Genomic DNA, 22,080 nt, shown 5'->3' on the forward strand with positions numbered 1-22,080 from the left:
CTGTGGTGATTTGACAGATGTTGCTGGCCCCTGTCTGGTTACTTGCCAGGCCTTGCCTTGTGTGGAGCTGCTGGCGGGTGGGGCTGGGTCATGAGGTCACTGGCTGCAGAGAGTCGGGGGGCCCTGTGACTAGTGCTGGCTCCTGGTGGTGTGACTGCCTTCCAGGCTGTGTGTCCCAAATCTGGTGTCAGCCCACTGGTAGACAGGACAAGTTCCTGACACAGCTAGTTGTGTGGCCCAAGGTGTCCAAGGTGTTGGCCTGCTGGCGGGTATACTGGGTCCTGACATGGCAGGCTGTGGGGCTGCAGTGGTTCTAAAGCTGGTGTCCATCTGCTGTTGTGTATGTCTGGTGCCCAGAGGACTCTGGGGCTAGTGCCAGCCCACTGGTTGGTGAGACAGGTCCTGGGGTTAGTCCTGGCCCACTGGTGGGTGGAACTGTATCCTGGGGTATCTGGTTACAGGGCCCTGAGTGTCCTGGATTTGCTGTCTGCCCATTGTTGGGTGGGGTCAGGGTTCAGGTGGTCCTAAGGCTAGTGATGGCTTATTGGTGGGTGGAGCCAGGTCCCAGGATCTCTGGCTGCAAGGCCCTGGGGGTCCTGGAGCTGGTGTCAACCCACTGGTGGGTGGGGCGGGGTACCAGAGTTGCTGGAGATTCAGGGGGTCCAAAGGCAGCTGGCCTGCTGATCAGTGGGGGCTATGTCCCCCTCGGCTAGCTTCTGGGACTGAGGCATCCCAGTTCTAGGTCAACAGGCTGGTGGGTGGGGCCAGGTCTCAGTGCTAATAAGCTAGAGGAGGATTCCAAAATAGCACTTTCCAGTACCAGTGTCCTAGTAGTAGAACGAGCTCCCCAGGAGGGCTGCTGCCAGGGTCTCTGGCATTCTCCAAGATCATCAGGTGGGTGTGACCCAGGCTCCTTTCAAATTACTGCTTCTGCCCTGTACACCTTTTAAGAGTGGAGTCTCTATTTCCTACAGCCCTCTGGCTCTCCCAAAAGTAAGCCCTACTGGCTTCAAAGTCATACATTCTGAGAGCTCATTATTCCCAGTGCAGGACTCCCAGGCTGAGGGGCCCAAAGTGGGGCTCAGACCCCTCACTCCTTGGGGAGAACCTCTGCAATTGAAATTATTCTCCGGTTTCTGGGTCACCCACCCAGGAGTATGAGTCTTGACTATACCGTGTCTCTGCCCCTCCTGCCCATCTCACTATGGTTTCTTCTTTATATCTTTACTTGTAAAATATCTTTTTCCCTAGTCTTCTGGTTTTTTTCATCAATAGTTTCTCTGTTGTAATTTTGGTTTGACCTTGAGAGAAGGTAAGCTCAGGGTCTTCCTACTCTACCATCTTGGCCACTCCTCACCTCTGACCTCATGTTTTTTATGAGAAAACTTCCATCACTCAAATCATTATTCCTTATATGAACTGTGTCATTCTTGTTTACCTACTTATAAGATTTAAATTTTTTTTTTACTTTCCTGCAGTTGAGTATGATGTGCTTATGTTTTATTTTCTTTGAGTTTATCTTGTTTAGGGGTTTGCTGAGCTTATTAAATATGTACATTTTTATCTTTTCCAAAATTTGTAAAATTTCCACCATTATTTCTTCAAAAACGTTTACGTACTGCTCCATTCTCATTTTTCTCTCCTTCTGGAACTCCAATTGCATGGATGTTTGACATTTTGATATTGTCACAGATGTTTTGCTTTATTTTTTTCCTCTCTGTTCTTCAAATTGCATAATATTTACTTCCCTATTTTCAAACTCCTCTGTCTTCTACATTCTGCCATGGAGCTCATGAAGGGAATTTTTTTTTAATTTAGAGATTCTAATTTTTAATTTCTAAACTTTCCATTTAATTCTTTTTTATAGTTTCTATTTCTCTGCTGGCAAATTCTATCTTTTATTCATTTCAATTATGTTTTCCTTTTTTCATAAAACATAGCTATAATAGCTGCTTTAAAATCTTTGTCTAATAATTTTAATACTTAGCATCTGTTGATCTTTTCCCTTGATAATTGTCCATGTTTTCCTGGTTGTATGCTGAATAATTTTGGCTTGTATAGTGGATATTGTGAATGTCCATTATACAATGGACTCTAGTTCCTGTTATAATCCTCTGAAGCACGATGATTTTTATTTAGCAGGCAATCAGGATGGTTAGGTTCAGACCACAAATTCTGCCTCACTTTTTGCGTGTGGTGGTTCAAATCTTGGTTCAGTTCTAAAAAACACTTTTGCTGTTTGCTTGAGCCAGTCCACAATAATAATAAAAAAAATGAGCCCTAGATATCTGCAGATTTATACACAGAGGTAAGGGATCCTCTTCTCTGGCTCTCTCTGCTCTGAGAATCTCTCTTCACTCTCTAGCCCCCAGAGCCTCCTTTGCTGGTTTTTCTGATTATAAAGATGAGCTTTCTATTTAAGTGTTAGCCCCTCATGCATCCACTCCATGACTTGCTGTTCTGTGACCGGGGTCCACCCTTGGGGCAAAGCATAAAAGGGAAAAGTAAGTGGGAAACATACCTGTGCCTTCGCTTTAACTCCATTCCTCTTACTTTTGTTTATTTTTAAGAGTCCTCTGTTAGTCTTTTTTCCTAGTATTTTAGTTGTAATTAGTAGAAAATATGGGCTATGGTTGGCTTACATAACCATGCTGGACCCAGAAATCCTATCCTTATTGTTTAAATCAATGTTTCTCAAACAGTGGATCATGACCACTTGTGGGTCATATACTCGATTTAGTGGATTGTTGATTTGTATTTTAAAAATTAAGTGTGTAAGTGATTAGTCTAGATTATATCCAATTGTGTTACATGTAATAAAAGTAACTTATTTTATAAAATTTTTACTTGCTTTTTATTCAAAGTATATTTATTGAACACCTACTATGTTTCAAAAACTGTTTTCAATCATGGGAAGCATAGTAGTGAACATAATGTACAAACATGCATACTTATTTTTAAGTGGGTTGGAAGAAAAACTATTTCTTAGAAGTTAGTACAGTCTATAGTAGGTACACAAATAAAAGAAAAAATAGCCTGCCATACCTGTTTAGTCTTGTGTAAAGGGATTCTGTGGGGAATATTGGGAAAGTGTGACAATTGCACCATATGGCAAGAAACAGAAATCTAAGTTTTCCAAGGAGGTGATCTGCAGCAATGTGAATGGTGGACCAAATTAGGACTAAGAGCAATTTTTGAAATAGCTACAGTGTCGGGTTTTTTACAGAGCTTACATAAACAAGCTCTCCCCACCCCCAAAATGTACTGGTGGTTTTACACTGATTGTTTGTGAAGATAAAGATAAAGAGAGTTTACATCACATCATAGAATGGAAAGCTAGAACCACCGTTGCTAAAAATTCTTCTACCACCCCACAATCAGGAAGTCTCTACTGACTACATTTAAGAGTTGCAGGCCCTTGACATGGTGTCTGGTCTCTCTCTTTTCTCTCTCCCATATTCTCTTTTCTGCTACCCCACCCACCCACCCAACATCACATTCCTGCTTATTTCTTATAGATGACAATGTAAGTTTCCTTTCTTCAACTTGTGTCTCAGATCTGATAGTACATGAACTTCAGGACCCATTCTACAGCTTCTTATCACTCTACCCTCCCTTATCTAAAAAGGCTATTTTTCCTTTGCATTTGGGGTCTTGTTATGTTATTAGGAGTCCCATTTTGGCTCTGTACTTGGGAAAGGAGCAACACAAGGCCCTATTGTCCTCATGTCCAAATAGTCCCCAGGAGTGGAAATCAGAGAAATGACAGTATGCTTTTCCCACGTCAAATGCCTCTGGTAACTTATTGGATAGCCTATATCTAAGTGGATCAGAGAATCATATGTAGTCGTACATGAGAGTATATACATACAGTCATACATGCTTTTTTCCTATTCCAAATTTTGTTACAAACATGCTTGCTTTTAGTAGAAATGCTCCTCACCTATTTCTTTTTTTCTTTTTTTTTTTTTTTTTTTTTGTGGTACACGGGCCTCTCCCTGTTGTGGCCTCTCCTGTTGCGGAGCACAGGTTCTGGACACGCAGGTTCAGCGGCCATGGCTCACGGGCCCAGCCGCTCCTCAGCATGTGGGATCTTCCTGGACCGGGACACAAACCCGTGTTCCCTGCATCGGCAGGCGGACTCTCAACCGCTGCGCCACCAGGGAAGCCCCTCACCTATTTCTGATATGGCATTAATATTGGGATGGGAAGCACAGCACCCATTCCATACATATAGCAGAGATCATTAAGGAACAGTTCCCTATAACCCACTCCCTCCATTCTCAAATTTTTTTCTCAACACAGCCCTAAGTCAGCCACTGGCAATCAATCAGTATTGAAACAGGAGATTATTTTCCTTTTCTTCTTTTGGTCATAACAAAAAACTTTCCCAGAAAGTTATGTTTTTGCCAGTTTTCACAAATGAATTTGCATTCCTATAAGGTAATTGCAGAAAGCAATGTCCATTCTAATTCTTTCAAGTTTCTCTAGGCACCATTTTCAACCATAAAGGAAACTAACTGAATATATGTAGCTAAAGTAAATGTACATTTAGACAAACACAAATATTCTTTTTGAAGAACAAATATTTCTTTCTAGTCTGCTTCTTTAAAAAAAATGTGCAGATCTGGAAGCAATTTGGTAAATTTACTGCATGTAAATTATAATTAACTTTAGACAGAAATTATTTGTTTTCTTGAAAAGAGGTAGATAAACTCAAGGATGAGGGGATCAGGTTCAAATCTTAATTCTAGAGTTAAGTGAGGCAGAAAGAGATCCAGTGTGCCCTGCCAACTATAAATATATGTTAGGCTGTTTGAATTTCCATGTTACTGTCTACAATGCTACATTACTATTTTTTAGTAACAAAATCTTACACATTTATGGCTTTGACTACACAGAGATTTTCTGAATATGATCATTTTAATTCAAGTTGCTCAGCATATAAAATTGAGGTGAATTAGAAAGTATGTACCATAAGCACCAAGCCTGAAAATGTACTATCAAATTCAACCAAAGTTTGTTAATACGAGCATTAGTAAATTAAAGAAGACCACTGTTCAGGGAGTAAAACAGATGAATTGAAGCAGAAATTTAAATTCTGCTTTTAAAAAATGGTGCTGTGAAATGCCTATTCTATTCAGACTTCCCCCCTAGGAGGATCTTCTGTTGCTCACAGTTTTTGCTGAGGGAACAATGGACCCTATACTTCTACCTCTCCATCCCATAGAAAGCTAGATAGGTGTCAACAATTAATGCTAAGGTAACACAACATTAAGTCCACCAGATGTTTATATCATAACTTGGTATCAAGATTACAGAGAAAAAGTACAGCTAAGTCAATCAGATTTACCTTGGAAAGCTGAAAATAATAGATACGGAAGAAAATGCCAGGTGGTGATGAGCTGTGAAGTTGGAAGGTCAAGTGGACCCAAGGGTTAGAATATCCATTTGGATCATGAGTAAGAAAAATAACCAAAGATAATTTTGAGAGAAGGAGAGAGAGAGAGAGAGAGAAAGAGAGAGAGAGAGAGAGAGAGAACAGAAGCATAGAGAAAAGCAGATAATTGAGCAGCATCTAAAATAGAAAAAGTAGTTGCATCTCTCTGCCCATCAAGGAGTCAGAGATCATTGACTTTTTCCTGGGGACATCCCTCAAGGATGAGGTTTTGAAAATTGTGTCTGTGCAAAAGCAGACCTGAGCTGAGCAGTGGATAAGGTTTACAGCACTTGTCACCACTGGGGACCCCAGTGGCCATATCAGTCTGGGTGCTAAGCATTCCAAGGAGGTAACCACAGCCATCCATGGGACCATCATACTGTCCAAGATTTCCATTGCCCCTTTTCTAATATATTTTCATGTATCCATCTCATAAATATGGCACCTTGCCCAGAGGAGGTCAAAAGTACCTCCTTCCTCCTATTCTGGGCCCCACTCCCTCATGTCCCCTTAGATATTGCCTTATCATATATGCATTTCCTCACTCTTTTCACTCAGCCTAAATATATCACCAAATCTCTTCCATCTTAACTCTGCATCAGCACTGCATCTTCATGAAGCTAAGACTTGTTTCTTCCCTTCCTTTCTCAGTTAAGCATTTTGAAAGCCTACGGATGTATCTACACTTCACACTTCTAATTAACCCCCCAGCCTACTGTGAGCTGGCTTCTACCTTCATTCCACGAAGCTCCTCTCACAATACCCTTGATCACCAACTTGACAAATATAATGATCTCTTTTAAAACCTGAGCAGGATATTCTCCATTTACCTCACCAGTTTTACTCTCCATTCTTTTCCATTTTGCTTGTTGCTCAAGGAAGCTGACTTAGATAAACTACCTCAACTGCTCTTTTTTCTTCTGGCAACCAGTTGAATTTTGTCAATGGGAGGCACTGTAGGAGGCCCGTATATATGTATATGTATGGGAGGTATACGTCAGGAGGTCCTCTTCTACAGCTGAATCTCTCAATCTCTCTCATTCACTTTCTCTCTCTCTCTCTCAGACACAGAGACACACAGACACACAGACACACACACACACACACAAACACACACACACACACACACACACTTCATAATTACCCCATTTGAAGGAGCCAGCTGTTTCCTGGCAAAACTCTGACCCATTCAAGTCCTTAAAGTCCTTATCAAAGTTGTCTTACGATGGAATTTGATACTGTTAAACAATCTCTTCCTTCTTGATATCTTCCAGTTTTTGAATTCTTAACTTTTTTACTGCTCATTCCAAATCCACCTTATCCATTCCTCTTTCTCTGTTACTCTTTTTATGTTGGTGTTTCCCAGAGCCTGTTATATTTATTTCATGTTTTTACTAGGATATCTGAATCCAATATCCTAGCTTTAATACTCACCAAGACACAGTGTTTGATATCTAGTAGGTAATCAATACATGTTTGCTGTATGAGTGAATGAACATGTATGCTGATGACTGCCAGATTTTATCTCTACTCCTGATCTCTCCCTGATCTACTTAATAAGTATTATTACTCTCTACTACACATCTCCATTTGGATGCCACACAAACATCTCAAACTCAATATGTTCAAAACTGGATTAATTATCTTTATCTCCAAATCTTGGTTCTTGTGTCTCCTATCTTATTTAATACCAACCTATCCACCTAATTGCTCAATTCAGAGATATAGGCGTCATCTAAACAACGACCTGATTCCACACTTTGCTCCCTAAGTCTTGTCAACTCCACCATATTAGGTCCTCTATTCTCCATACCTTATTCTCCATCTGCTACAGTCTTCATCAATGACCTCATGTTCTCTCATCTGACTAGTGCAATGTTTTCTTACCCGTGTCTCCTTGACTCCTGCTTTATTCCTTTCCAAGCTATCCTTGAAACAGCCTTCACGGTGACCCTTATATGTCACTTCTCTACTTAAAATGATTCAGTGGTTCTCATTTGCATGAACTTCTTGGTAGGCTCCTTACCTAACATTCAAGCTTTTCATCTTTTACTTCCAACATGCACTTCACACTAAACAAATTGACATTACTCAAAATAACCCTTATTGTTTCCTTGGCTAGAGTTTTCTTCCCAATTTTATCTTCCAAGCTTCCTCATATCATCTAAAACTCTACCTTAAAGTGATCTCCTCACTGATGCCTTTCTTCATTCTTCTTGTCTTAGCTAATACTTTGTAAATTATTTATGACTCTGAATACATTGTGCTGTCATTAATTACTTACTTATCTATCTCATCCAAGAGACCGTAAGACCCTTGAAGATATATCTTTACTTAGTTTGATGTCTGGTATATAAATGGAATTCAATAAGTAAGTATTAAATGAATTCATCTTCCAATTCCTGCTATTCTTATCCAAGGTTATCATTGGAATTGTGTTACGGGTTGAATTGTGTCCTCCCAAAATTCATATACTGAGGGCCAACATAGTAAATCAACTATACTTCAATAAAATAAATTTTTAAAAAATAAATAAAATTTAGATAGTAAAGCAAAAAAAAGGATGGAGCCGTCAAATGCAGCCTTGACTACAAAAAGCATGCAAGCTAGCACAAGGGACAAAACAAATATGGTAGATCTTGAAATTAAGACACATATGCCCAAAGATGTTTGCAATCCCCAAATACCAGAATATAATTTCATCAGTGACCTCTTAGCTAAAATGGATATAATAATAGAAGTGTTGCGGTGTTGTTTTGACAATTAAATACAATAAGGCATCATGGGGAGCAGCACTGTTGCACTGAGGTGTGCAGATTCTGCATGTCTGTCTAGACTTCCTTACCTGCCCAATGACTCATGCTCACACATCAGCCTTGAAGCACTCACAATTCAAAATGATACCTCAGCAAATATTATATGCCACGAACTTTTTTTTTTTTTAAGATGTTGGGGGTAGGAGTTTAGTAATTTTTATTTTTGGCTGTGTTGGGTCTTCGTCTCTGTGCAAGGGTTTTCTCTAGTTGTGGCAAGTGGGGGCCACTCTTCATCGCGGTGCCCGGGCCTCTCCCTATCGCGGCCTCTCTTGTTGCGGAGCACAGGCTCCAGACGCGCAGGCTCAGTAGTTGTGGCTCACGGGCCCAGTTGCTCCGCAGCATGTGGGATCCTCCCAGACCAGGGCTCGAACCCGTGTCCCCTGCATTAGCAGGCAGACTCTCAACCACTGCGCCACCAGGGAAGCCCTGCCACGAACTTTTAAGTCTCCTTCAAAATGCTCAGATGCCAAGAGTTTGCCCTACTCAAATGGATACCATTAAAGCAACAAGGAGGGATTCAGAGGAAGGAGAATCATATCTGCTTGTATTAGAAGACCCTGGGTTAAACAAAATTAAATAGCTTATTCATACAGGAATTTCAGAACTTTTACTATGTGAATGTGAATTATGAATACTTCAGAAGGGTTTCAGTATTATAGAATTTTCCCAATGTACATAATCACAAAGACCTTTTTTCACAGTAGAAAACATGGGAAACTATTGATCATAGAACTCAGCCTGGGAATTCTGCCTTGTAAAATAAATTTTAAACTCCTGTGCACAAACACCTTCTCAATGTTGCTCAATTCAGTCTTTTTATTATTCTCTCTTATTATCTTCTTTTGATCATCTTCACGCTAGGTTTGTAACCTGCTCTGCATTTCCACACTTTACATTCTTTTTTTTTTTTTTTTTTGACTGCGCCACGCCACTTGTGGGATCTTAGTTCCCCAAACAGGGGTTGAACCCCGGGTCCATGGCAGTGAAAGCACCAAGTCCTAACCATTGGACCACAGGGCATTCCCTCCACACTTTACATTCTTGTCACAAGGTTCAACCTGATTGGCATGGCCATTCCTCCTCTCCCCAGCACTTCAACCTTTCTGAGCACACAAGAAAATATACCTCATCACTCAAGACACTGAAAAAATTATACATTTTTTTCTCTGAAGACTTCCTGTAAACTCAGGCAGAATTATTTCTTGTTCTTTCCTCTATACTTTAATTGAATATTGAACCTATCTACAGTCTAGCATACTTCATGGGTAGAAATTATTTCTTTGTGGCTATTTTCCTTACTGGGTTGTTACCTCCTTAGAGGCAAGAATTGAATTGAATTCTTCTTTCCATAGCTAGGACTCAGCACAGTTGCTGGCTCATGTAGTATCTTCTCAATCCATACTAATTAAATGAAAGGATTAGATAATTGAAGTTAAACAACACAAATAGATGGAATTTGTCAGTCAGGTTCTGACTCTCAATGATTGCCATCTGGCAAGTGCAAACTGAAAAAAGGAAAAGTTAGGATCTGACTCGGAATTTTAGAGAAGTTGTAAATGTCTGACTGACATAGCTGGCCATAGGAAGCAGGCTGTAAAAAGAAAGAAGGAATTAAAGAGATGATAAAATGAGAGAATTAAGGGAAGTCGAAGGATTCAAGAATCAATGAGTACTCAGCGCAGGTTCAGTAGGTCCCAAGATTAGAAAGATAACGCACATGGGGTCAGAAATGTTACTTTTAGAGTTTAAGATTTAAAAATGAAGGTAGAAATGCAACAGACCTGTGTAAAGATTTGGAGAAGCTGCAGAATTTAGGACTAATCAGCGAGAATTAGAGGAGAGGCAAATTCCACATTAATCCAAACAAGAATTATTCAGGCTCTATGCAGCTGGATGGGAAAAATGGGATGGACATGTAAATCATTGGAGATGGCGAGATTCCAATGTACTATATATAAAGTGGGGACGATAAGTACATCATGATCTAACTACTTAAATCACTGTGGAAGGAAAGAGATGGTCCTAGAAGTTAATAGATGGTGTTGCTGACAATGGGAAGAAAATAATAAAAGGAAATGGTATAAACCTCAAAAAAAGAGAAGTTGTGTATTGACGGTGGCAAAGGGAATGCCGTTTGCTTCTTCAGGCCTGATGAACTAACATGGAAGAGGAAAATAATTCAATTCAAGGACTTTCTCAGTCAAGGGGAAAAAAGCTTATTAGTGAACCTTGTCTGAGGAGGTGAGAATTGTCAGTGAAAAGAACACATGCAAATATACACAGCAAAATATTAGCAGGTTTGTCTGAGACAACATTGGCAGATTTACTTAGGTGAAGTTGAAAATACTTCATTATTCTGTATCAGAATGAAGAATCTGGAGGTGAATTTTTTGCCTATAAAAGTATGGTGTGGAATATCAAAAAGTATTCTAATACTTAATAATTAACTTTAATAATTTTTGTTTATAAGTTACTTTTTGGTATTTTGTTTTAAAGCCAAAGTACTTGGGTTCCTTGAAATATCTGAGCTTATCCAAAAAATCAGTTATTTATTTACATTACTATGTTTTTTTCTTTTTGGCCATGGCACGAGGCTTACAGGATCTTAGTTCCCTGGCCAGGAACACATGCCCCTTGCAGTAGAAGCGCAGAGCCCTAACCACTGGTCTGCCAGGGAATTCCCTATTATGTATTATTATATGATTCTCACATTAGAAGATGGTTAGATTAGATGACAGTTAAAGCCCTTTTACACTCAAGTTCCAGGTTCAGTAGTACTATATGTTTAGAAATCTGTTTTACATTTTAAACAAAATTAAATTAAGTCAAGAACTTTAAGGAGCCAAGTACATATTTTATAAGCTCCCTTTTACTTTAGTGAAATGTTTAAGCAGGTTGAAATATAAATAAGTTTTTTTTAAACATACTTGGTTTCTAAAAGAATGTTTTTTTCAACCAAGCCTGGTTCTTAAAAGAATGAAAAATATTAGTGACTGATGTTTGTTAAATGGATTTGGAGGAAATCAACTCATGATTCATTTAAATGAATTTGAAGAGGTTGACTAATGTTTTTACACTTTCTGTCTAGACTATAAGTTTCAAAAGCACACCTGTGACTCCCCAAGCCTCTGCTAAATTATGTCTGGTAAGACAGTTTTGTAAGAAGAAGAAAAAAGTCATCATCCACAATACCCACAAGTATGAATCTGGAGACTGGGGAGACCGAGAGTCATCCTTGTGTGTGACTCCAGCAGAGCTTCCAAAGAGCTTTTGGCCTTTGTGCCAGTACAGAATGTATATTCCAGAAGGAGCTCAGGGAGGGGTGATTGTGGGAAGGAAAAAAAAAAAAGTATGTACCATCTGTTAGTTTCCACTCCATAAAATCTCACCACCCTTCTTCATAAATCAATTCCAGGGGCCCTGAGTCTTTCTCTTCCCCTGCCGCTCCCAACATTTGAGGGTCTGTCTTTCTCCCAGTTTAACATTTGAGAAAGTCTGGTGTTCAAGCAGTAATACTGAGTGTATTCGTTGTGTTTTAAGCTAAAATGCAATAGAGTTCTTTTAACTTATCTGATTGGATAACTACTGATTTATTCATTTACTGGAAACCTGTTCATTCCAAGGTTGCCATATTATAGAAATTAGTAGAATAATCCTTTCAGTAATTAAAACTGTTGGTAGTGATCTTTAAACTTTGGTCTTCAGCAGCTGAACAGTTATATCAAAGAAACTGTATTGGTTCTTCACGATATATGACATAAAACCTAAAGGGTCTTAAGTCCACCTACACCACCTACCAGAACCCTGCCTTTAAATCACCCATTAGTTCCTGAGGCAGCTCTGTAACCTAATAGATGAGACAGACATGCAAATAATGAAAACAATACAAGGCAATACAATAAAATCTATTTAGGAGCATTTGAACAAATATCACAAAGAATTGGCATTTGCATTGTGCATTGAAAAATAAACAGGGTTTTGATGGAAAATATGAAAGGAAAAGGGGGGAAGAAGGTAAGTGAAGGAAAAGTTGAAAGAAAATTCACAGAAGCTTAGAAGTAGAAGCGTGTTTTAAAAACAAGTCCCAAAAGGTAGACTCTTTGTTCTTGGTTTCCTACAAGATCTTTGTTTCTCCCTCACTCTGGAATCATCATTTGGCTGGGCTGGATGCAGCACTGCACAGAATAGGTCCACAGGTTCTAGGAAAGGCTTTTCCTCTGCTGTAACTAAGCTTGTCATCCAAAGGAGACCATGAGACAAGAGCATTAAATACAGGCATGTTAATATAGATATATGAGCACTTATCGCTGAATTGCAACGGTCATTCAGCTGTAACAAGTCTCCTCAATTTGCTTTGCTCAACCTTCTTATACCATTTCTACTCTCCTAGTCCCTGAAATGTTCTCAAATTGATAAATTCAGAGAGAATGAAAGATAAAACCAGATCATAAATCACTGGAGTTTCTTTTTTGCCTCAAGCATAAAATAAAGGGGTTGGATTAAAGGGTCATGAATACCCTTTCAGGTTGTGACATTGTTGGATTCTACATGTACAAATGTAGTTGGCACATAATCCCTCTCTCTCATCTTTCCTCTCTGCTTTCCTCCTTCTCCCTTGTTCTCTCTCTTTCTCTCTGTCATACATATTTATTTTGTACAATAAAAATGACACATCCATTTTTGACAACAGCAACAATTTTTTAAAACTACTTAATATTTAGGCTAGTCTGACATTTTTATCCAGAAGCATTTTTTTCCCTAAGTGAATATTCTTGTAGTATATTTACATATATAGTCTACTAATTAATATAAAAATATATGTCATGTATATATATATGTGTGTGTATCATGGTACACATATAATGTGGTTGTGAAGAGAGTATACTATACAAAGACTAACGTCAAATGTGTGTCAACATCCCTACTCACCCCAGAAGGAACATCAGAGTCTGCCCAGAGAAAGGAAAGTCTAATAGCTTAGTCATTTCAGTAGCCTTCCTGAGGCTCACCACAACTCTCCTTGTCTCCAGGATTGAGATTCAGAGCACTGGTTAGGCCAATCTAGGGATTTTATTCCACTGGACACTGACCACACGTAACAACACTTCCTCTGTCCTCATAGAAAAATGAGATAAATTGTCAGCTCCCTTGTAAAAGTGGCAATCCTGAATTAAGAGTCCGCAAGTGCCCCATGAAACTTTCAGGACTGGTTTCAGGGGGTTTGGGAACATTTAAGAGTAGTATTAACCCAGGCCCAGCCACTCCACTTCCACTTAGAATTATACCAGTCCAAGCACTTGCTCTCCTGGAAGGTTGGACCCCACGTGCTCACAAAAATCTGTGCTGCTTCTTTTTGCGCAGCACAGGCTCCGGATGCGCAGGCCCAGCGGCCATGGCTCACGGGCCCAGCCGCTCCGCAGCACGTGGGATCCTCCCAGACCGGAGCACGAACCCGTGTCCCCTGCATCGGCAGGCGGACTCCCAACCACCGCGCCACCAGGGAAGCCCTGTGCTACTTCTTAATGCTGAATGTTTGGAAGGAAGGTGAGAACTGAAGTATGCAGAAGCATGTGAACATGGTAATCTAGCCCGTCAATTAGAAAAGTCCTGGAAGGTTGGCAAAGCACAGGGAATAATCAGTTAAATGATTCATACAAAATGAATCTCAAATAATTTTGTATTTCATACACGTAAGGACAGTTTTCTCTCAAACATGTTAAAAGTTATTAACTCATTAAAACTATTTGGATAATATAATGGAATATAAATAAATACCTTGGACTAAATTAATAGCAGTTGACTTGACTGCAATAAAATGGACCCTTACAAAAAGGCACAGGATAATCTGTTTATAGGAAATTTCATCAACTTCAAGAAAGCCTTATTTAGTAATGACTATACCACTGTAGAAAAGAAGAGATCATATAGAAAGCTTCATTCAGCAAATCTCAGTAGCCCAAATACTTGTAGATATCTTAAATTTTCTGACTCTGAGGGTTTTAACAAACTTTGCCTTACATTCTAACGTCTTGTATGTTGGTAATTCCTGAGAGAGATATTTAAATTTCACTAGAGCAAAACAAAGAAAGCTTTTCTAATCAAACAAACCACACTATAAGCATGCTTTTGAAATTAAACTAAGCAAATTTTATAGAATTGTTGGATTAGACTAGCCTTTAATTATAGCAGAACTATTACTTCTGTAATGATTAAATTGTGGGCTGTCAGCATTTCCTTACATTTAGTAATTAATAACTTGATCAGGAAATTTTACTTTCAGCTAAGGCTTGATAAGAAATAGCCATAACTTAATTATGAAAGCAGTAACAACAACCTCAGGGGAGATGCAGCCAAAATTCCTAGAATTTTCTAGGAATTCAGTTTTTATACCTTTTTCATTGGTGTCCATTTCAGGTTCATATTGGTTAATTTTAGGTTGTTAGTACTTAATACAAGCTGTGCTAATACGTCATTCCTATTATAATCAAGTTCAAAATAACTTCAAAAATAAGATTTTTATGTTTCCTTTAACATTTTGTACATAGAAATGGTTAGCAGTGACAGAGTGAAACTATATTACACATATAGTGATTATAGAAAAAAATCGATTTATCAATTTGTTATTTCAAAGTCACAACCAATGTACTGTTTCCATTTGTTGCACTGTTTATTTGATGAAACAATTGGCTTTGAAGCTTTTGTTTTAAAAAAAGCACAATCATATGAAGAAGTCAACATGATATTTGGAACATATTACTATAATATTTAAAGCAGAACTAATTTTAAACTTTAAACTACAGAATTCTTTCAAACTATTTTGGCTTTCTAGGAAATATATTTTTTTAATTGCTTGTGAATAAATTACATATTCTCCCAGGGAGCAGTTAAAGTATTAACTATATGTTTTAAACTGATTTTAATAATGGTTAGATTAAATATTGAATAACAGAAGAATGGTACTATGTCCAAAGGCAAGGGAAATTATTTTTCAGCTTCTCTCCTTTAATGCCACCATGAGAGAGAATGTCTTAAATACCATTAAGTACTGCCTTACAGAAATATCAACTGTGTTATAGTCATCCTTATACTGTCCTAAAGTAACATGAAGATAGTGACTTAAATATCTAAATCTTGTAAAGTTTGTGGTTAAATTTTAAATATGGCTGCCCTAAGTTCTGAAACTATACAGTTAATCCAGACAATTGAGTGAACTGTCCCAAATTAGTCACTGAATGTCCCCTGTATATGGAAATGAGATATAGAGTTTGTGCTCTCTTCCCAAAGTTTGCCAATGTTTCCTGATCACATAGTTCACTTACTTAGAAATTTGGAGGAGTAAGATGGTAAAGAGAAAGTCCCAGGAAGATATTGTAAAATATCCCATGCTAAAAAGATTATGTGCTTTAGGCTTGACAAATGTGAAGTGACATCTGCCGGCCCTTTTGTAGAAACAGATAAAGGAACTGGTTCATCAAGAAAAAAGAATTCTTACCAGGAACCACTGAGAGGAACAACACATCATCTAAAAAGAAGCAGGGTTAAGCAAGTGAGTCACACATATTGCTTCAGGAGATGAAAGGCAATGGTTTTTAATTCATTTTATGTAGACCACAGATAAGGAATCTTCTAGATCAAAGCCTAGTAACATAATGGAAACTAGTTGAATACAACTGGATCTAAAAACGTCTGTCAAGGGTTTAATGTGCAAAAATGAAATACTTTGATTCTACTAGATGATCTTTAAAGACTCAGCTCTATTATCATGTAATACTGTATTATGAAACAAGAACCAAAAAGACGTGTATCCCTTCATGCTGGTACTTTCTAATGTCAAAAAAAAGAAAGTGTGTCTTGCCTAGCCATGAAAAACCAGGCTCTGGTACTTTCTAATGTCAAAAAAAAGAAAGTGTGTCTTGCCTAGCCATGAAAAACCAGGCTCTGGCAAATGGCTGGAGTATAAGGACTTTAAATTACATTAGATTTTCGAATGCTATATCTTTTTCAGGCAAGTTTGCATAAGTTTTAATGTTCAAATGTGCCAATCGTCAGAGAAAATGTTCACTATTTTAATATTAATTGGGTCATTGAGTCTATTAAAATTTGTTAAATAAACTTCAACTACCAGGCTCATATCTTTGTAATATTTTTTTCATTGTGTTGCAACTGTTTTTTCATTGTGTTGCAAACGTGAAGCAAAGAATCCTATTGGTGGTGTTACCCACCACAGAATAAATAGGCAACTTTGTTTTGTGAGCACTAGTTAAGTGGTCTCCATAGTGATGAAAGAATAGGGGCCATGGGCCCCATTATTCTAGCCAAAGGATAAATTACTTGAAAGAGATAGATCTTCCTTATTCTGTGGAGAACCACTTACATCATTTCCCTCAGGTATGTAAATGTTTGCCTAGCAGTGCCATGGTCCTGTCAGAAACATACTATAAAAGTGTTTTTGGTTTTGAGGAATTTTCTGAAAAGCTGCCACACTCAGGTGTGGAACAAGTTAGTTACCTGGCCTGCAAGGAGGCCCCAGGATACTTCGAAAACTAGAAGACCCCAGAACTATGCTAAGAGGAACTGGAGACTTGGAGAGGAAAAGATTGGGCCTTTGCGCTTGCTGCTTGAAAGCGCTAAAATGCTGCAGCCTGCGGACAGGCTGGAGAATAGTATTTATAGCCCACGAAGAACAGAGTAGGTGTTACAAACTCAGAACCCTAAACAGTTATATTACCTGAGTGATGAGCACTGGAGGGCCTGCCTCATCTAAAAGGGGCAGCTGCTTGTTTTTGCCAGAAGAAGTGTTTTCACCTAGAAATGCCAGCCTTTCTGATTTGTTTCAGAAAACCCAGAAATGTTCATGTGAAAACTCCGTTTTTAAATGAAGCCAATGAATTTATGATTTTATTAAAACACTATGAGGCGCCATACAAAGCAAGTCTACGGGGGGTGGGGTGGATTCAGCTGAGAGTGGCTTATATGCAGTGTCTAGTGTAAAGGGCACTTTGGTTACACATGGATTGTCTCACAACGGACTGTGAACTCCTGGAGGAAGGACCTTGTCTTCAGTATCCAAAAATGCCCAGGACCATAGCCTGTGCTTAACACAGTTTCAGTTCACACAAAAGTATTTTCATATATAATACGTTGACACCACTAAACAGTTCATTTGTAGGGGAATTGTAGAGGAGCGTTTGGCAGAAGGAACCCCCTGGTTTCCTGATTTTCAGAGCCCACCCACAGGAATCTATATTTTGCTTACTTATTTGGGGTCTTGGGCCTAAGTTCAAGTCCCTTCCCCCAGCCAGAGTTTCCTTCTCACCCCATCTCTGGCCTTACCTTATCATCTTCATTCCCACTCTTCCTGCAGTTGTGGAAGGTGATGGGTTGTTGGGGATGACAGATGACACATTAGGGAGGTCAGTGGGGTGAGGGGGAAAGATGGGAGGGAGTCACATGCATTGGATGAGCCCTTCCTTCATTTCCATTGGATTAGAAACTGAAATCAAAAATATTTCCCAGGGCTTCCCTGGTGGTGCAGTGGTTGAGAGTCCGCCTGCCGATGCAGGGGACACGGGTTCGTGCCCCGATCCGGGAAGATCCCACATGCCGCAGAGCGGCTGGGCCCATGAGCCATGGCCGCTGAGCCTGCGTGCCCAGAGCCTGTGCTCCGCAACGGGAGAGGCCACAACAGTGAGAGGCCCGCATACCGCAAAATAAAATAAAATTAAAAAAAAAAAAACTTTCCCAAAAGCTATGCCAGCCGTCCACATAGTCATGTTTAGAAGTCTCAAAGTCAACTGTTTGTGATTACCTGGCCTAGGGTCAGGCAGAGAGAGTTAGGAGGGAAAATGCCTGGAGGACTCTTGCCTGGGGCCTGTGAACATTCTCACTCATAAATGATTCCACCTGCCTCCAAAGGAGGCAAAGCCTGAACAAGCCATTGTTAGAAAGCTTTTGTTTTCTGGCTCCCTGGAAATGGACTCCACTTTTTAATACGTAAATCTGTTGATCAGATTTTCAAACACACTTTCATACTAAATAAGTAAGAACGTCTGTAAAGATGGCTACTCATGAAAAAATTTGGCTACAATGAGAGTTGTCTGTTAGAATAAGATATTCTAAAAGAAGAAAGAAGAAATCCATTAACTTGAGGGGTGATGATATTTCTTAACATCTCAGAAGTCTGTCCTTGGCTTTTTTTTTTTTTCCCACCTATCATACCATGCACTCTCCCTAAGTAATATTCTTCACTTCTGTGGCTTCAATAACTATCTACAGGCTCATGACAGCCAGATATTTGAGTCTCTGTCCCACAGACCAAACCACATACTAAATCACTTTTGACCCATGATATTCACACATCTCACTTTTGTTCATTCCTCACATTGCAGTTTGCTAGCGCTTTCTCTGATGGATTGTCTCTGACCTTCTAAGACTGGTTCTGGTCTCTTTCCTATGTACTTCTGTTTTACCCTTCATTTACTCCTATCACAGAATTTATCCCATTCATATGTTCATTCAATCAATCAATAATTATTGAACTTTAGGTGCTTGGAATATAAAGGTAAGTAAATACAGACAAGTTCTGTGCTGAGGAGCAGTCAAGTATAAAAGAAAGAAAATTGAATAAGCACCACAAAAGGAAAAATTACAACAATAATAACCATTACAAAAAAGAGACATGGTATTGCGAGAGAACAAAATATGGGTATTTGAACTAATTAAGAAGATCAGGGAAGGGAATTTGATAAGTATAAGTTAATAGGACAAAAGGGGAAGAAATAGACTTTTTGCAGGTAGAACAGTATGTTGTGTTCTTTTATAAGTGCTGATTGACTTAGTCTCTCCCAATCCACTGGGAACTACTTGGGAGTAGGGATGTTATCTTATTTATGACTGTAGTTTGAATGCTTGTAAAAGTGCCTGGCATATAGTAGATGCTCAATAAATATTTGTTGATTCTAGGCCAATATCAATATCTAAGTGTGTGCTGGATGATGAGTGATCCCACAAATAGAATTCTATAATACTACTCTAGGCCAGTATTTATGGAACTGTGATCTACAGATGACCTTATGAGCTCCACACCAGATCTACTGAATCAGAATTTCTATGAATGAAGTTATGAAGATGTGTATTTTTAGAATTGACCCCCAAATGCTCTTTAAGTACCCTGATTTTTGAGACTCGTTAGTCTAAGCCAAGAAAATGGCAATACCAGGAATTTAGTTTGAATCAGAAACTTCACCAATGGCTGGGAATGCAGACAAAAGCTTCAATTACCTTTAGAAGGTAGGATGTCAACAGAGTTCCAACCACTTGAGCTACAGATTCATGGCAGAGTTCAATATCAAACAATGAAATGACAAGACATAACCCTACTCATTAACAGTAAACATTTATTGAGGACATACAACATCCCAGGCCTTATGCTGAATGATCTGCATGAACTGTGTGCTCTTCAACCTCACAACAACTGTATAATATAGCATTTTTATTACTCCCAAATAACAGATAAGGAAACTGGGGCACAGGAATATTCACTAAATTGCCCAAGATCACACAATTAGTAAGGCAGAATATTATATAAAGTCAGGCAATCAACTGCAATTCTCCAATTACAGTCATGAAGAACCTTCTAGTTATAGACTCAGCTCTACTTGGCAAAGTAAGAACCAACAAAATAGAAGATCACCCTGGATCAATAGAATTTCCTGGTAATACTTGCTTTCCCAGAGGGGGACCCACACTAGCTCAACTTTCAGAATCGAGGAAGGCAGCGCAACATCTAAAGTGCCTGGTTTACTGAACCCTTACATGACAGCCCATAGCAGTCCTTTCTTTGGAGATGTCACTCTTAACTGCTAAACACTGACTGTCAGTGACCTCAGTGTGGCAGGTATCCAGATCCTGGCTCTGCCAGGGTCCTTACTATTGAATAGTTCCCTGAAGCAGGAGGTCAGCTCCATTTTGTCCTCTTATTCACTCCTCAACCCCCACCAACGGAAGCCTGTCTACAGCCTCCCACTGCTGAGTTCTTGATCCAGGGGAAACAGCAGCAACCCAGGCCAAGACCAGCCCTCTTCTGTGAGAAATTCGTCTATGCTTGCCAGGCCAACAAGTAAGAGTGAGGGTCTCATGCCCCCAGAAGCCCCAGATCTCTCTCTAATTTTCCCTTTCCCTGCTCAGGTAGTCCAGAAGCAAATCAGCAAAATTATTTACAACCTATTAACAACGAGGAGAAAAAAGATTTCAGTTCCTCCTCCTTGCTACATCATTAATCTTTTTTTTTTTTTTTTTTTTTTTTTTTTTGTGATACACGGGCCTCTCACTGTTGTGGCCTCTCCTGTCGCAGAGCACAGGTTCCGGACGCGCAGTCTCAGCGGCCATGGCTCACGGGCCCAGCCGCTCCGTGGCATGTGGGATCTTCCTGGCCTGGGGCATGAACCCGTGTTCCCTGCATCGGCAGGCGGACTCTCAACCACTGCGCCACCAGGGAAGCCCCGTCATTAATCTTTTATAGATGATTATCTCAGAACACTTCCCCTTGATACTGAGGATTGGGAACAGCCCCTTCCTCTCAGCCTCTCTCCATGGACACCACTCTCACCAAAAGACTGATGACTCTTGTTCTCTCTTCGGCCTATTTTTACTTTAACTGCTGGGACAGGAGATGAAGGTGGTTATGGGTACTCTAGCTAATTAAGTAAGACCTGCAGGAAGGTGGCTAATCTTGACTTCCAGAAGCTCCTTGAATGTAGGATAGAGGGATTTAGGAGCTCTTCGTCTTAGCTTTTGGCCTTAGCAGAAATTCAAGGAAAATGGGAAAAATCTCACTTGACATCCTGTTATGAGTTTATCTTGTAAAAAAAAAAAAAAAGCTTCTCCATCTTATACTCCATTCTTTCTCAGTGTATGGGAGTCTAGAATTTTATGGTGATAGAATAAACTGCATATACTGATATTTTACATTCCCCTCTTGAGTTTTCCTTTATTTCTTAAGTGTCAATCCAACCATGATTATATACATGTGTTATTGGAGGAAAGTTACACCAAACCTGTGAATGCCATCAAAGAACTCCAATTCAAAAATGCCATGAGTTTAAGTAATAGACCACTTGCTTGGATTATCTTCACTCTCACTGAACATCAGTGAGGGCGGGGTGGGGGGAAATTGGTCTCTAACAAAATCAAGTCAAAATAAATAAGAACAGAGCCACTGAGAGTGGAGCCTGAAAACAGCCCTCTTTAGGTGGCATGACTTGGCTTAAAAAATTGCCTCCCCCCAAGGTCATTTCTCATTACAAGGTCAGTCCACATCCAGTGACTAATCTATACGGAGTGTAAAGTCTAGCCTCCTTGCCCCAACTCAGGATAATCTGAAGGACCACCTCAGTTCCAGAGCCTCCCCCCTGCAAGTGTCGGCTGAGACCCTCATTAGGACCATATCATAGCTCAACTTGTTTCTCTGCCCACTTCTGCTTCTGTCACATCCCTTCTTCCTAGAAGAATACTCCCTAATAAATATCCCCCATACTAATCTCTTTTGAGTTCCTGGGAACCCAAACTGAGAAATGGGTAGAGGTCAGAATGATAAAATTTTATGGGTTTCATAGGTTCTTGTGTTTAAATTCCTGAGAAAATACTATTTAGGGAAATATTTTAGAATACAAGTTAAGATGACAATTTCAGAAATTGGGTTTAGGGGCCTGAAGAATATTCGGTTTAGATTTAAATAATCTCAAAAGGAATTATGGGAGGTTAAAACAATTAGATTATTTTTAATGATAGCATTCTGTATGATTTCTATAATCTGTTGTTTAATGA

This window comes from Pseudorca crassidens, chromosome 11, assembly GCF_039906515.1.
Source record: "Pseudorca crassidens isolate mPseCra1 chromosome 11, mPseCra1.hap1, whole genome shotgun sequence".
NCBI classification, from domain to species: domain Eukaryota; kingdom Metazoa; phylum Chordata; class Mammalia; order Artiodactyla; family Delphinidae; genus Pseudorca; species Pseudorca crassidens.